Source organism: Cryptomeria japonica, chromosome 10, assembly GCF_030272615.1.
Source record: "Cryptomeria japonica chromosome 10, Sugi_1.0, whole genome shotgun sequence".
NCBI classification, from domain to species: Eukaryota; Viridiplantae; Streptophyta; class Pinopsida; order Cupressales; family Cupressaceae; genus Cryptomeria; species Cryptomeria japonica.
Window position 1 is genome coordinate 379,680,565 of NC_081414.1, and position 17,110 is coordinate 379,697,674.

The following is a 17,110-nucleotide window of genomic DNA, read 5'->3' on the forward strand; positions in this document are numbered from 1 at the left end:
TAACAAGATTTGTCTTTGTTCTTCTTAAATCTATATCTCTGATATTCAGGATTAGGCTTGTATGTTCTTCTAGCTTCTTCTCTTAGTCTAGCATGTCTATCAGGGCATCTTGAAGCTATCTGACCAATCTTATTGCAGTTAAAACATTTAAAGGGTGCTTTACCTTCATATTTACTTCCAACTGGACCTTTAGGCATTTTCCTTGCAAATAGTGCTTCAAGCTCTTCAAGTTCTTCATTTTCTTTCCTGCTTTCTTCAAGTTCTCTTGCATAAAAGGATTTCCAATCAAATTTGTCAAATGATGGAGCAGATGATGTTGATGCTTTAAAGGCTAAATCTATCTTTATAGTAGCAATAGGACCAAATTCTTCAATTTCAAAAGCTGAAAGTTTCCCAATCAATGTATCCCTAGTTACTGATGTATTAGGCATTGTTCTCAACTCATTTATAGCAGTAACCTTCATTTTATATGCCGGTGGAAATCCTCTTAAAACTTTTGAAACAATTTCATCCTCACTTAAGGTTCCTCCACAACATTTAATACCCAAAACAATTTCATTTACTCTTTCCATAAAAGCAGAAATCCTTTCATCTTCTTCCATTTTCAAATGTTCATACCTGACCCAGAAGCTTTCAAGTTTTGCAATTTTGACTTTGGAATCTCTTTCATTCAATGTTTCCAAATGATCTCAAATAGCTTTAGCAGTAGACCTATCTAATAGTCCCATGATTTGTTGATCTAATAATGCGCTCAAAAGTGCTTCTCTTGCTTTGCAATCATTTTCCTCATCTTTTGTCAAGTTAGCTGGACCGGGCTGACCTGGTACAACAACAGCATGACCATTCTTTGTAATTTCATAGATGTCTTTTCCAATGTAATTTAGATGTGTCTCCATTCTGATCTTCCATATGCCATAGTTGGTTCCATCAAGTTTAGGACTGTTCTTCCTGAAATAGTTAGTAGACATTGGATCTCCTCAAGCTATTAAACTTCTGCAAAAGAGGACTAAGCTCTGATACCAATTGTTAGGTCTCTGAGACAACTGAGAGGGGGGGGGGGGGGGGGTGAATCAGTTGTCTAATAAATTCAAACCAAAAATGACTTAACCAACTTAATGCTTAATACCCGTAAACTAGTTAAGTATGCCGGTAGACAGTTTTAACAGTTAATTGCTATACCGGTAAAGATTAGTGCATGAAACATAAACAAAAAATCATCCATAACACAAAACACCAATATTTGTATGTGGAAACTCTGTAAGGGGAAAAACCACGGTGGGAAGCCTTACCCACAATTAGATGATACTACTGCAGATAGTAAGTGTACATAAATGGGGTCTGCACATGCAGAAAGGCCAACAACCTAGAGCTCACTGCTCAATCACAAAATGAGAGTCACACTGACTATAGTTGGATGGTTAAATCCAATAAGAATGTACTACACAAAATAACATCTTCATATGCTGGATTCAGTATCGGTGTAATGCTGATATGCTTCCACAAAAACCTAGCTTCACCTTCAAATGATGTCTTTGTGTATAGCTTTTCTTAATCTCACATATACCTTCACACAATCCTTTTTCGCATTCCACACTTGATCTTACAAATAAAATCTTACATTTATACCATAACCGAAGACCAATTTTAGTAGGTCAGCTCTACAAGATATTACAATAAAAACATTTTACAAACAATAACCGCTTGAACATGTCAGCTTAATGCATTTACAACAATAATTAATCATCTCCATAGCATGCCATACTGATCTAGAAAAGATAAACCTATCGATGTGACCCTAGATAACCCTGGACCTATTTGCCGTTAAAAGCAAATATAAAGATATGAATATACCAATGATTAATTCGTTAAGATAAGATATCCACACGATGTCTTCAATATTACCAAGTGTCTTCCATATCATTCCAAGTGCCGGTGATCATTATATCCTACCAGTGAACCATATACTAGTAACTGTGCAATAGTTACTTGCTTGTTGGTGAATGCTGCTGGATCTCCAAAGTGCTAGTGTTTTAGTAGGTGTTGACATCAATGACAAAACCATACCAAAATACCAACAGAAACCCGGTGTGGGAAAAACCTCGGTGGCATTTGTGACCCACAATATTTGCTTATTGGCCAATAAGGGAATATTACTGTTTACAATAGGGGCCTGCACATGCAGGAAGGCCAAGTGCCTAGAGCTCACTGCTCAGTTACAAAGAAGTCACACGGACTTACAAAATTGGATTATAAAAATCCAATGTCTTTTATTGCTTCAGATCAACATCTACCATGCCAGACTCAGTATCAGTTTAAGCTCTACAATATACATAAACCCTTATCCCAATAATTCGCACATTAGGTCTGCTATTATATTTTTATATATTGCACTACAAAATGATCTCATAATTATATGAGTCATGTTACAATCTGCCAAGTCGGCGTACAAAAGATTTAACAATTAATTATTAAATATATATACATAAAATTCTTGTCAGTTAGGGTGTCGGTTATCTTCCTTTTGGTGCAGGGGATCTGTATGCCGGTGTAGAGTCTACTGGTGCCAGTGCCTGTATCTGCCTGCCAGTGTTATATGATTGTAAGGTTGCCATCAATGACAATACCTTAAATCACCTACAATTTTTCATTGGAGTGTGTATTTGCCAACACTTGGATGTCCATGCATGTGTATGACTATATGTTGTTCAGGTTTACATGTTGATTATGAGCCTCTTGCTATATTTATGTTTTGGGAACATGTTAGGGGGACTGGGCTTCCTTGTGATGATCGAGATCATGAGAGATAGGCTTTCATGAGGTTCCTTGTAAGGATGCATGAAGTCTAGATCACCAGGGCACATTGGAAGTTTACCATGTTTGTAAACAAGTGATAACATTAATAATGAATTAATGGTATGGGTAAACAATTCACTAATCAAGATAATGAATAGTTGAGCCCCATGACTTGATCCTAGGGATGATGTTTTAGGATAATTTTGGGAAGGCCATTGTGATGGCAAGTCAATCTCCCTTGGTCTCCATTTATATCTTGATGACTTGTTCGCCTCTGGGAGTTTCTTCTCATGATTGCTTGTGATTGGATCTTGCTTGAGAGTCCTTGTATTGTTAGGTGCCAACTTAGGTCTAGAGTGTGTGTTGGGACCTTGTGTCATCTCCTAGCACAAGGGGTGGTTCCTTTGGTTCCGCATGGTTGGGTGGTTGGTGCTTTCCAACCATTGGGATATTCTCTTGGATTCTTCATCAATTATGGATGTTCTTGTAGCATATTTATATATTGGATATCTTGGATTCATGTAATATATTATCATGTAAAGATGTAGATGTGTTAGGAAGAGCCATGCTCATGATGTATTACTCATATGATTGTAATTGTAATTGTATTGTATTTGGTATCTTAGGATCATGATTTGATTTGTAATAATAAGACTATGAGATGTATGGTGATGAACTTGCATAATCAAAGTAAATGTTTTCATGAAAATGTCATCTTTGTAATAAATTTAGATTCAAAAAGGAATTGATTTATGTTATTATTTGTACTAGTTTTAGATTCCATGGTTCTCATTTAGGATGTGGATTAATATATGAAAGAACCTTAAGAGAATGGAATGTTTAAATGTAGGAATTGAGATTGTTAATTAATGTCATGTTAGGTAATGATGTCATTTATGTGATTGCATTGGTAAGATAGAAGATTATGCATGGCACGTACCTAAGGGAAACATTAGGAATCTTGCATTATGCATTTGGAACTCATGTTAAAAAAATAATGATCATGTTAGAAATTTTATATACATGAGAGGCATGGATAAAATGACTATGTTGCATTATCTCTCAGATGGATAAAGATCATGTAGTTATGATATGGTTAAGGGTTTAACCACATTTGGATTTGACTATGAAAATGAATTAAAGAAAAGGGATTAGTCTTGCATTGAAAGAGTAATCATATCATGTTAGTTAGATGACAGAGTAGAGTGCATCTCGTAATGTTCAAATAATTAAGTAGATTGCATATTGTAACAAAAGGAAGTCTATAAGTTGCATTTGAATAAGATTAAGGATTATTTGATAATAAGTGTACTAACCAAGTGAGTGGAATGTTATTTCTTATGATAGTTGTAATAAGTAATGACTTTAAGGTAACCTAGAGAAATAGTAGTAAAGATTGTGATGAAGTTCCACTTGCGTAATTAGTTAATGTGTTTATAATTCATGTTATTAATGACTAATATTAATGGATGTAATTATAGATGATGTTATGTGTTGCATTAGTTGATATTTAATTTTTTTTATCTCCATTTAGTATGTTAGATGCTTAGTTTCTCTAGGGTATTTTGGCAGGCATTACACCAACAGTCCCCCAAATGCACTGGTAGAGGGTGTATGAAAAGTTGACCATGCAACCCATTTAGACAAAACTACCTTATAAGTCTTTGCAGACAATTTTGTTTCTTGAAGGAAAATAACATCTACCCCATAAGAATTTAATTGACGCTTGATGCAAGCTCTATTGAGACCCCTGACATTCCAGGAGACAATTTTCATAAGCACAGTAGAGAGCTATTAGCTTCCCTCAGTCTCTTTTTGATACCGTCATTCAAAGCTAATTCTCCTAATGAAATCTCTTGTTGAGTGAAGAACTCCATTTTCTTCCTTCTTTGTTTATTTGGAGACTTAATCTGATTAGTTGAAGGGGTCTGATGGATAGAAAGAGATGTTGTGATGTTAAAGTCCTTTTCATCTTCTACTAAGGTCTGGGAGCTTGGTGGGGATGAGGCTGAAGGAGATCCCATAAACAAGAGATTTTCTTTAATAATAGGGATAGAGTTTCCTTCTTTTGTAGAAAAAGCCAATGGAGGTTGTTGAGTAAACATTTCCATAACCTGATTAACTTCAAACGATATTGACCAAGGATAACCTAGTTCGGGGAAAAAATTGAAGAAAAAGGAAAGGTAGGATTGGTTTGTTGCTCGCTCTCAAAGCTAAGCAAATGGGAAGGACCTGCCATACCTGATAGAGAGTTTTTATCAAATGCCCCCCATGTCAATGTTGAAGCAATGGATTTGACCTAAATCTCAGAAAGTTTAATATGTGGAACATATAAGTGGAGAACTAGGTTGTTCAAAAAGGTAGAAAAATGTGACATTGTATAAGACATCTTGGTCGAATGTTGAAGATTTTTAATTAAACATTTCTTGGGGATAGTCAAAGTGATTTGGATTGTGGCTGAAAGAACTCCAGATCTTGAAGTGGAACCCACTTCCTTGATGGAAACATTACCTATGTCAGAGAAAATCATAATTTCTTTGCCTTTATGAGTAATAATTTTGGGAAGATCTAAATAGACCTCATGAGGGGCAATTTATTGCTTTGTCTGCATACATTTCTTGGCAGAATGCCCCGAAAGGTGACAAATTTGGCAAGTATTTTAGGAGCTTTCAAAAAATTATTTTTGAAGGTAAAAACCATGAGATCATTTGATCATCAATTTTTTTAATAGGCTTAGTGACATTGATCATTATACATACCCTAACCGACAGAAGAGGGTTAGAGAAAAAATGCATGTCATGTTCTACAAAATCCCTAATCTGATTTGCTAAAACCTCCACAATGTATGGTTCTCTATATTCTAGAGGGAGAGACCAAAGTTGAATCCAGAAAGGCACAAGTTTCATATAATGGGAGAAGGGATTGAAATTCAAGGCCATGTTGTCAGATATAACCCAAATCCTTTAAAAACCCATGATTTTTTTGCCAAAACATTCAGTTTATCCCAACTAGAAGAGAACAAGAGAATAAAAAAGATGAATCCTTTGTCAATGTAGAATACCTAATTCGCTCCATGCCAAAGATTAAAAACCCACACTTTCAATCATAAATTTAAGGAGAGAAACACCAGAACTTACTGATAAGCATTGTATTTCTCAAGTGTTGTATTTGAGAAGAGATCATATTGTTTGGCAGAAACACTTATGGAACCGGTGTTTGTCATTGCAATTTCCCAATATGATGAGAACGTGCATTGGCAGAACCTTGTTGTTGTTGTTGTTGTTTTCAAATAGATAGAATATCCTATGTAGGAGACAAGGGAATCTGATCCCTAGTAAAGCCTTTTAAAACCAGAATATTATTTGGAAAGGTAGCTAGGAAAAGAGAACCATCAATCTTGGACCTTCGTCTTTGCAAATGTGTAGAGTATTTTTCTTGATTAAGCAAAATATTGTTCGAGAAAGACTTGTTGAGAGAGATGTAATTTGGAGAAGAAATAAAATCTTCTCTAACCATCTCATAAATGTCAAAAACTCACTGATGTGTTTTGCACAACCTCCATGGATTCGACGGTCTATGAGTCAGATTAGCACTTTGATGTGTGACCCTGTTCCATTTCCTACTTGGTGACCTTGAAGACCGAGCCCAATTCTGCCCGACCTTCTATTTTTAAAAATAGTGATCGTTGTGATTTTGCAGCTCGAATTTAGAAGCTCCACCCATTAAAATGAACTTCTTTATGAAATTATTGATTCTTGGAAATATTAATAATTGTTGAATTATCACTGTAAATAACAGTAGGCTCATCATGTACAACTCTAATATCTTTCAACATCTATTTCATCTAAACTACCTGAGTATAGTTTGTAGCAGCAACAATATATTCAACTTCAACAGTAGATAGAGATATAGCATCTTGTTTTTTTCTTTCCCATGAAATCAACTTCTTCCCCCAAAAGAAACCTCCACCGATAGAACTCTTCTGGTCATCTACATCACTTGACCAATCAAAATCAGTATAGGAACATAGAATGAAATCATCATTCTTTGGATACCACAACCTATAATCAACAGTTCCCTTCAAATATCTGAAAATCCTTTTAAAAACAGTAACATAAGTCTCTTTAGGATCAGTTTGAAATCTAGCACACAGACACAAAACATGCATAATATCCGGTCTAGTTTGAGTCAAGTACAATAGTCCACCAACCATAGATCTATAAAAGGTTTGATTTACTTTATGAGATTCATCATTCTTAGATAACTTGCATCCAGTTACCATAGGAGTTCCAATAGTTTTAGAATCTGTAGTGTCCTAAAATTGCATCCCTTACAATTTTGACCATATTTTGGGCCCTCACCTCATCGGTCTCATCCACATGCTTGATCGGGACCTGTTTATGCCTTTTATGCAACCAAATTTCATTTTTCACCTTGAACCTTGGATGGCCACCTTGATCCTGCCTCATAATAGGACAAGACCAGGGCATGGCACCTTGGGATCCTCTAAAGGGGACCTATCTTGGCCCCTCTCCCTTGGACCTATCTCAAATGTGAGTGGGAAATAATCCCCCATGTTGGCATATGTCGGGAAATAAAACAATATACGTTGACAGACAAGTATATAAGGAGGTCTTCTACTCTCATTTAACATAACATAATAACATGATAACACAAGAACATGATAGAGATCGTAAGGCAAGGAGACTACATCGAGAATTCAAGCATTCTTCATTCCTTATGGTTGCATACTCTTCAATTATCCATTGGAGCAACATTACATCATTAATTTGCAAGCATGTGTGTTTGTTGGGGTTTTGTCACGTTGATGCCATTTCATACAACATATGTGATTACATCTAAGAAGAAAAGAATCATCATCATGTATTGCAGATATGGAGGTATTCCTGTTGGCCATTTGGTAGAATTGATTACGTGTTGCATTGATGTTTTGTCATTGATGTCAACACTAGCTATTTGGATGCTTTACCGACACCCTTCTAGTCCCAGTAGGTTAAGTGGTTTCTGGTTAACTTGGATCTAACAGGCTCCATGTCATGCCCAAAATTTAGGGCACAAACGGGATAATTTTTTTTTTTTTAAATCACAACATAAAACATTAAATTAGCAAATATGAAATGCTCTAACATGTTTTGTCTTAACTATGTTTAGAGTTAACTTTATCTACTAATTCAAGTAATAAAAAATAATTAAAATTAAATGCAGAATTCTAATTGAATAGTTTTATTGTCTCATCGATTTTAATCAATAAACTCAATTAATAAATTAATTAATGTAGGTAACAATAAATCTCCAATGTCCATTATTTGATCTTAGGATCTAATTAAATTAGACCTAGCACATAGATTTGTAAGTATCTAGATTTTATTTAACAAAGATTAAAATGTAGTTTAAACGAAATCGACTTAAAGAGTCGATTAAATTCATAAGGAAAATTTTCCTATAAAGTTTAATCTCATCACAATGCCTTACCCTATTTGTCATAAAATTTATAATAGAATAATTTTCGTAAATATTTTGAATTTAAACACATTTTTTTTAAAAATAATGCCCATATGTTTATTAAAACCATATATAATTTATGACCACTTAATAAAATACTTAACCTACAATTATCCATTCATTTAATTAAACTCTATGTATAAAATATACACATTTTATATTTTTATGTATATACATACATACATATATATATGTATATATATATGTATATACATATATATATACATATACATATATGTATACATATACATATACATATATGTATACATATACATACATACATACATACATACATACATTCATACATACATATATATAAAAAAACTTAAATATGCTTTCTCATTATGAAAACCCTAATTTTATTAATATAAAAAGAATCCTTTTATATACATATACATATACATATACATATATATATATATATATATATATATATATATATGTATGTATGTATATACATATATATATATATATACATATACATATATGTATACATATACATATACATATACATATACATATACATATACATATACATACATACATACATACATATATATAGATATATATATATATATATATATATATAAATATATATATAAACTTAAATATGCTTTCTCATTATGAAAACCCTAATTTTATTAATATAAAAAGAATCCTTTTATATTTTTTTTTTCATTCTTAATTCTCTTACTATCCTAGCCCTAACCGGCTAGGGTTTTATTTTTATTTCTAACTCGTATTTGTGCAGGGGCGAGTTTTTCTTTTGTGTTGGGTGGTGGCCATGTAAATAATGACAAAGGGGAGGAGAGGTGGTGGTACCGGGCGGTGCCACTGTGTCCACATAGTGGAACTCGCCGCACCACTGTGTGTCCACATAGTGGCGGCCATGGCCGACACTATGTGTCCACACAGTGGCTTCGGCCCTTCGGCTTCCCCCCCCCCCCATGTTAATAACATTTTTCTTTTATATAGTTTTTTTTAAAAAGTTTTATTTAATATATATATATATATATATATATATTAAATTATCAAATAAATTAAAAAAGGGGAATATTATGCATGTAATATTCCCCTTTTTTTATATATTTAATATATATATATTTCATGCATAATATTAAATGCAAAATTTTACATGAACTTTTTTATTAGATCCATTAAAAAGGAACTTCCATAACTAAAACAATGTATTTTTTTTTTATATACTGTTTAGCTAGGATTGAGATAAACTAATTAGTATAGGTTTAATCTCTTCAATAATTTACTGCGAGAATTAAATAAATTATTCCAACAAACTATACAAAACAAGATGAAAATTAATTGTAGACATTTAACTTTAGATATTATTTTCTGCACGAATTAAATGATTGAATTAAATTAATTTTATACAACAACAAAAAAACATATCTTTATATAGACTAGATAAACTATTTATCTTAGATTTTAATTTCTGCGATAGATGAAAAGACAATTTCCAGAACTTTATTATACTATATTGCATTTACAGAAACAGGACTAAATGTTTTATTTCCAGCCTACAATATGCATGCAAATCTAATTTATTCATTTCCTATTTTATTTTATTTTCAATGCATAAGAATAAAATAAATTTCTTTCTTTTCAATTTATCATAAACACATCAGATATAAAGTTTTTGAACTTTGGAAAACAAATTTAGGAATTCTCATTTCTTTTTTGCAATAAATAGCATACTAAAATATTAGAACTGTTAAAAATGTAATTCAAAGACATTATTGTCTCTTTACAATGGGTCTCTCATTTCTAATAAATGAGGACTTTTAAAATTATTAATTACATTTACAAATGATTTCTTGCAACCTTCCACTTGTCCTATTCTTTTCTTCCAACAACCTGCATTTTAAATCAAAGCTATGACCATGGAGTACTCACCTCCTAGCCTAGGCTAACTAGTAGTCACCCTTGAGATTGGAGAACCAAGCCCTAGACAGGTAACACACATGCAACTCAAACAATCATGGAAAAAACAATCACATACACATTCCCAACCCAGGCTACACTGCACCACACATTGTGATGTCTTTTCAAGGGTGGTAGTGGACCGAGTACCCTGAGGAGACTACAAGTATGGTAAAACATATAGCCACCTCATGGAAAACCAAATACCTCATAAGTATAACAACCCCACATCCTTATGCCCCCCAAGGCATTCATGCCTTATTTCCCTCCTTATGACCACCAAATGCATAAACAAGCCATGCAACAAGGGTCACATAAAATCTCTTGTGATCACTCTCATAACGAGAGCCTCTCACTTAAGGGCTGTCACTTCTACCACCCACAAGACCATCCTCTCTCTCAAGAGTAGAAGGCCTTGATTACTCCCAAAGCACATAAAATACATACAAAAAGTAAAACATAGAACACAATAATTTTCCAAGGAAAACATGCAAGAAACTAGCCTTTTTACACAAGCAAATTCTTTCAACACAACATGCAATATTAAACAATACAAGGAGAAAATATGACCAAACTTCAACTACCCAAAGGTGTGCTAGATTGGTTGAAGATGAGCAGCCCAATTCCACAAACCCTTGCCTCTCTACACTTAGCCAAATTTTCTAAAACCAAATATGTCCTTTCAAATTCTTGTCTCCAAAAATGGAGAGTGGGTGATTACCCGCAAACTCTCTCATTCTTGCCTAAAAAGACCTCAGTGAGAGTTCTCACAGGTTTCTAAAAATTCAAAAAGGAAAAAGAAGAAGAAGATCAAAAGAGATCTCTCAACAAAATAGAAAGTTAACTAACCTAGATGATGCCTTCTAAATTTCAATTTTCGCTCAACTTAGGAAACCTACTTTTTAGGGTGTCTAAAGGGTCACATGGGAGTTGAAACATGCCTAAAATTACTCCTAACCCTTAGGTATACCTTATGGGCTTTAGGAAACACTCTTAAACTACCCCTAGGTGTCCATTTAACCCCTTTTAAACCCTCTGAAGTTAATTTTTGGGTCAAACCTAAGTTGACTACCCCAAAGATTCTCTTCCCAAGGCAATTATGGAATCACATTAAATTAATTGAAAAAAAGCTATGGTTAAACAACTCTCTCCAAGAGACAATTTAAAAAAAAAAAACATAAATCGATCACATGTGTCAAGCAACATGATAAAAATACTTTTACAAAAATTACACTTGAAAATTTGTCTCTTGTTGGATTTACACAAATAAATAAATTCATTCTAACATTCATGCAACATTCACTTTCACGAATAAAATACGATATGAATGGGGTGTTGTCTCTCCAAATAGACAAACCTTGGTTTTACGAACGCACATAGGTCTCGGTTTGGTTCTCCATTATATTTCCATGGTCACATGGATAATTTTCCTGTGCATCTCAATTATACATTAGTAATTTTCAAATTACCTCATATAATATAAAACACATGAATAAGAATACACATCAAACATTTTGCATACAATATACACTTAAACAAATCAATACATCTTATATCCAAATAAATACACATAAGCAATTATCATAATTCTCATAATTTTGATCCACACATGAAACATGCATCCTATTTCTATCATCATAGTAAAGTCCTGCAAATCCAATAATGACATATATCATCTCAAATTCATCCTATTCTATAATCATATAGAGTTCTATATCATAAAGCATATAAATGAAGCATCAACATGTAGCAATGTTATCTAAATCCTGGGATTATATAAGTTCTAAATCCATAATGCATAAAAATAAAACATCCATAATAGTCTCAACATAAAAATCACTGAAATGCTAGACTAAGTCGAGGTAGGGCCTCACACTCTGGTATAGTCTGGTGATGGAATTGGTTTGTTTTGTCATTGATGTCAACACTAGTTGATTAGATGCTATCCTGCTTGCTTACAAGATTGGTTTATGGTTTCGGCGAGGGTTTCACTGACAGAGCTTTTGATGGAGATATTTGATGTATTGCATAAGTGGTGTTGGTGCAACTTTTGATGAAGTTTCAGGATGCTCTTGTTGATCATGTTCAAGACTTGGTGGTTGGAGATCATTGCTGAGGCGTGTAGACCTATACTTGGTCGCGATTGATCTAGGTTATGGACCGACTTTAATGTAACATGTGGAAAGGACCTATTGATGTATTTCCGGGATGTGTTATAAGTTGGATATTATTTATTTGGTCTAAGGCCGACATGGTTTGTAATTATGTAATCATTTTATTATATGTTGGCCGACCTGATTGTTTATGGTCTAGGGTTTGTATAAATAGATGTAAGATCTCATTGTAGATCATCATGGTTAATGTTGTTAGGATTCCCAAAGATACTGAGAGGGGGGGGAGTGAATCAGTATCTGACCGGTTAACAGATTTTCTAACCTTATTAAGTAAAATGCATTCCAAAACAGTTTACCAGTAAATAAGAATTAATGCAGTAAATATGAACAATAAACACAACATAGAAAGCACGCCATAACACAATATTTTTGGCGAGGAAACTTGATTTGGGAAAAACCTCGATGGGATTTGTGACCCACAATATTCACTCACTGGCCAATGAATGGATATTAGTTACAATAGGTGGGGTCTGCACATGCCGGAAGGCCAACTGCCTAGAGCTCACTGCTCAATTACAAAAGGAAGTCTCACTGACTTACAAAATGGATTATAGAAATCCAATGTGATGTACTACTACAAAAAGTACCTGCTATGCTAGGTTTAGTACCGGTTTAAGCTCACACAACAACCATAAGCCTTACCCCAAATTCTGCTTTAATATTCACTCATCATATCCATCCTATCATCTATGTGTATGTCCAAAATGATCTTCAAGATCTCATACTTATATATGAGTCTCATTACAATATGCCATGTTGGCTTACAAAAAGATATTATAATTAAATACAATATGCAATAATCAAAATCCTATCGGCTAGGTTGTCGGTAATCATCTTTGTCGCTGCCGGTGAACTATCTGCCGATGTAGAGTCTGTCAATGCCGGTGCCTACTGGTGCCATAAGATCACAAGGTTGCCATCAATGACAATACCTTAATTCACCTACAATTCTCATTGGAGTGTGCAATGCCAACAATCTCCCCCTTTTGTATTGATGGCAACACCCATGAGAAAAATTCAAAATTGTATCCAAAAATTAAAGTCCGAAAAAAACCTGACCAAGACTATGTGCTCCCCTTGAGTAGATGATCTCTTTTGTCAATCATTTTTCTCTTCTCTACTACTCCCCCTTTGACATCAACGACAAAGGCTGTCAAAATATCAACTGAGTGTAATTATCAACTAGAACCCTGTAACCGGTTGGTTACAATCTGAAAAAGATCTGCCAATACAAAATTCAGGCTCTTAGTGAACCTGTCACTGTCCTTCAATACTACCTCTTTTCTTTGAATTGTACTAGTGAGGTGATGCATTCACTCTTTTGGTGTCTTCAGTCCTTGAACAAGTGCCTCTTAGATCACTTTCCTCAAAGAGATGAGGTAATCCAATTTGGGACCGAGTCTTCTTTTAAGTTCTTTTGCCTTGTATTTTGTTCTTTCCTTTTCTTTCTCCAATTTTTCAAGTTTCTCCTCAAAACTTGCTATCTTCTGCTCTATAATGGATATTAGTCTGGAGGAACCAATGATGTTGTTAGCTATATCATTTATTTCTTTTTGTACTTTACTGATCTCCTTGTCTATATCCACTATCAAGATATTAGTCTTGCATGTGTCTCTATACAATTCCTTAAACTCTATTATTGTTTTGTTTAATGTCAGTAAGAGGGTGTCAATGTGTCCCATGCACTTCTTTATTGTCTCATCAAAGAATTTCTCTTTTTCCTTATTCATTTTCTCTTTAAATGTCTCCTCATTTATTTGGTCAATAGTTAATATGTTGCTGGGGATATACTTAGACAATGTGTCTAGTTGACTTAAAGAATATTTATTTTCCACATTGCACTTGGATGCAATAAATTTTAAAATAGGAATGGTATCATTAATATCCTTATATGCTAGTGCATTACAATCTGTGATTTTCTTAATTGAATCTAATAATACCTCTGTCACATTAGTTGGTCTGAATTCTATCATGGAAGAACCAAATGATTGTCCAACTACCTTAACAATTTGCATTCCGCCGGTGTGAGTAACCTCTTTTCTTGTATTGACCTCTGGTAGGTTAGTTTGTGTCTGCATTTCAACTAGAAAAGGCTTGGGCTTCTCAGCCGTTGCCAGTGGCACTATCTCTGTATGAACCTATGACTAAACCTTTTTCTCTTCCTGCTTCTCAACTTGTACCTTAGTGAGTTTCACTGTGCTCTCTACTATCGGTTTCTCTGATGAAGTCTCAGTGGTATTCATTGTTGGTTTCTCACTATGCACCTCTATATTGTCTACTGCCGGTATCTCAACTGGTTTCACTATGTTATTAGCAGCTGGTTTCTCTCTATATGGGTTTCTCAATGTTTGTATTAATCACCATTTCTGTAGCCAAGAGATCAACTGATTGTTTAGTTTGTGTCTCAACCCCAATCTCAATATTTTCAACTGTATGCTCTACATGTGTTTCAACTGCAATATTGTCAGTCGGTGGCTCAGTAGCCACATCTTTCTTCTCACTAGTGGTTTCCTTATCAACCACAATATTAACCTCTTGTGTATCAATATTCATTATGTATAGGATCTCTGATTCAGGATTTGTATCCTCATGTGTGGTTTCCATATTCTCAGTTGCCGGTGTATCAACACTCTCAACCGGTGAAGTAATAGAAGGAGGTGGTGGCAAATTGCCTATTACTTTTATGTTGGGTAGTCCACCTACCTTGCCTTTACCTTTGTCCTTATCCTTTTGGTAGACCTTAAAAATTTTGGGTCTCTTAAGTTCTTCTTGCTTCTCTTTCTCCACAAAGAAGATATCCCAATTATCTATTGTTTCTTCTATGATCTCATTAATTCTACCTGCCATTAAAGATACATGTCGGTGACCACTGGAAAATACTGTCCTGTTAGCCTCACTTATTAACTCATTAGTTTCTTTTGCTGATTTAACAGGGTGAACTACAAGTAGCTTCTCATTTTTTATTTTCTTATCTAACTCCATAATAGCTAGCCTCTTTGCATCTAGTCGCCTATACAAATCACTAGGCAACACATCTACAAACTATATCAAAACTTTCTTATAAATGTCCAGGTGTAGAATAATGCTATTTTCTATGCTTTCCTTTTCCTCATTTGTAAAAGTATCATACATTTTACTAACATTTGATAAATTTTCATCATTTGTTATTTCATTCAAAAGATTGTCAAGAGGAGGGATAACCTATTTTTCTTTCTTCTTCCTTGGTGTCATCTTTTTAGTTGGAGGCCTTACTGCCTATTGTTTCTTTCTTGCTTTCTTTGGTGAGGGTGAGGGTGTCGGTGAAGGTTTTCTTTTCCTTTCTACTCTCTTAAACTCAGCTGGTATTTCACTGTCAGATTAAGTTCCAATCGGTGAGAGGTGAGCTTCCATTTGTAACCCTTCCAAGTCACTTTCCTTAATACTGGTGATATTCAATATATTTTCCTTGATCTCTTTCACCTATTTTGTTTCTTTTTTGATATATTGTTCTCTTATCTTCCTTTGTTTAAGTGTTTGTACTTTTCTCTCAATGGTTTCAACATTACCAAATATTTTCTCTTTAGGTTCTCTAGGGCCTTCAAGTAGGGCTTTGGCATATGTCTCAATTATGTTTACATCATCCTCATAACCCATTTCTGTCACCCAAACAGTTCTAGGAACCACTGCTTCCATCCAAATTTCATCTTTCTTAATAATAAAACAAATTTCTTTCTGATATTTGTCAACAATGTTCTGAGGTATCCTTTCCCTTGTTTTCAATCTAGCCTTGAATGCTTGGAAATATTCAATTATATTTTTTTCCCTGTCTGTTCCCATGCTGATAAAGATATCCAATAGTTGTTTACCTACTGGTATGTCAAAACCAAATTCTTTCCTACCTATACCGGGAACTTCCTTTGTAATATATAGCATTAGGCACACAAGTAGATTACCAAATATGAAAGTACCTTTCTTATCACCTTTAATTTTCTTCAAGTTGTCAATTAATTCATCCTTGAACCATTCACATATATCTATCTTAGCATTATTGTTCACCATATCATAAGAACTCTTGATACATAGACTAGAAACAAAGTTCAATCTGTTAACATGTGTAGTTTTGTATCCTAGTATCATGCCAATGAATCTAACATTTATGTCTTTCACATCATTGACTCTCAAAGATCTACTATCATGGGTTGCACCGGTTAGGGTCATCACAATGTTGTTTGAAACTTTCTTAGTTTTGTTAGGCCTGCTACTGGTGGAAGGTAAGCCAGTCACTACCCTAACTACTTCTCTTGTGATCTTGTGGATGGAGTCAAGCCAAAAGAATTCTCCATGAACTCTATTGAGTACAATCCTCACAACTTCCTTAGGGAAATCTAGAATATCAAGTATTTCCATAAAACCTAGGGTTTCAATGATCTTGTGTTCCGGTTTCACAACACCATTCTCATTACAAATGACAGTCATACATATTCATGATTTCATCAACACCTAGTTCCTCAATATGACAATGCATGTATATCCTAGGGTCTTTTGCATATGAAACCCCTTTAGGTATTTTAGAGAATGCACCTAGGGTATCATCCTGCTTTGCTACTTTGGGTATGATCTTGAATACGAGCCTAGGGCGTTTAACCACTTCAATAACAGTAGGGTTTTCAATGAATTCAGGAGCAAAGGAGGAAGCCATTGAT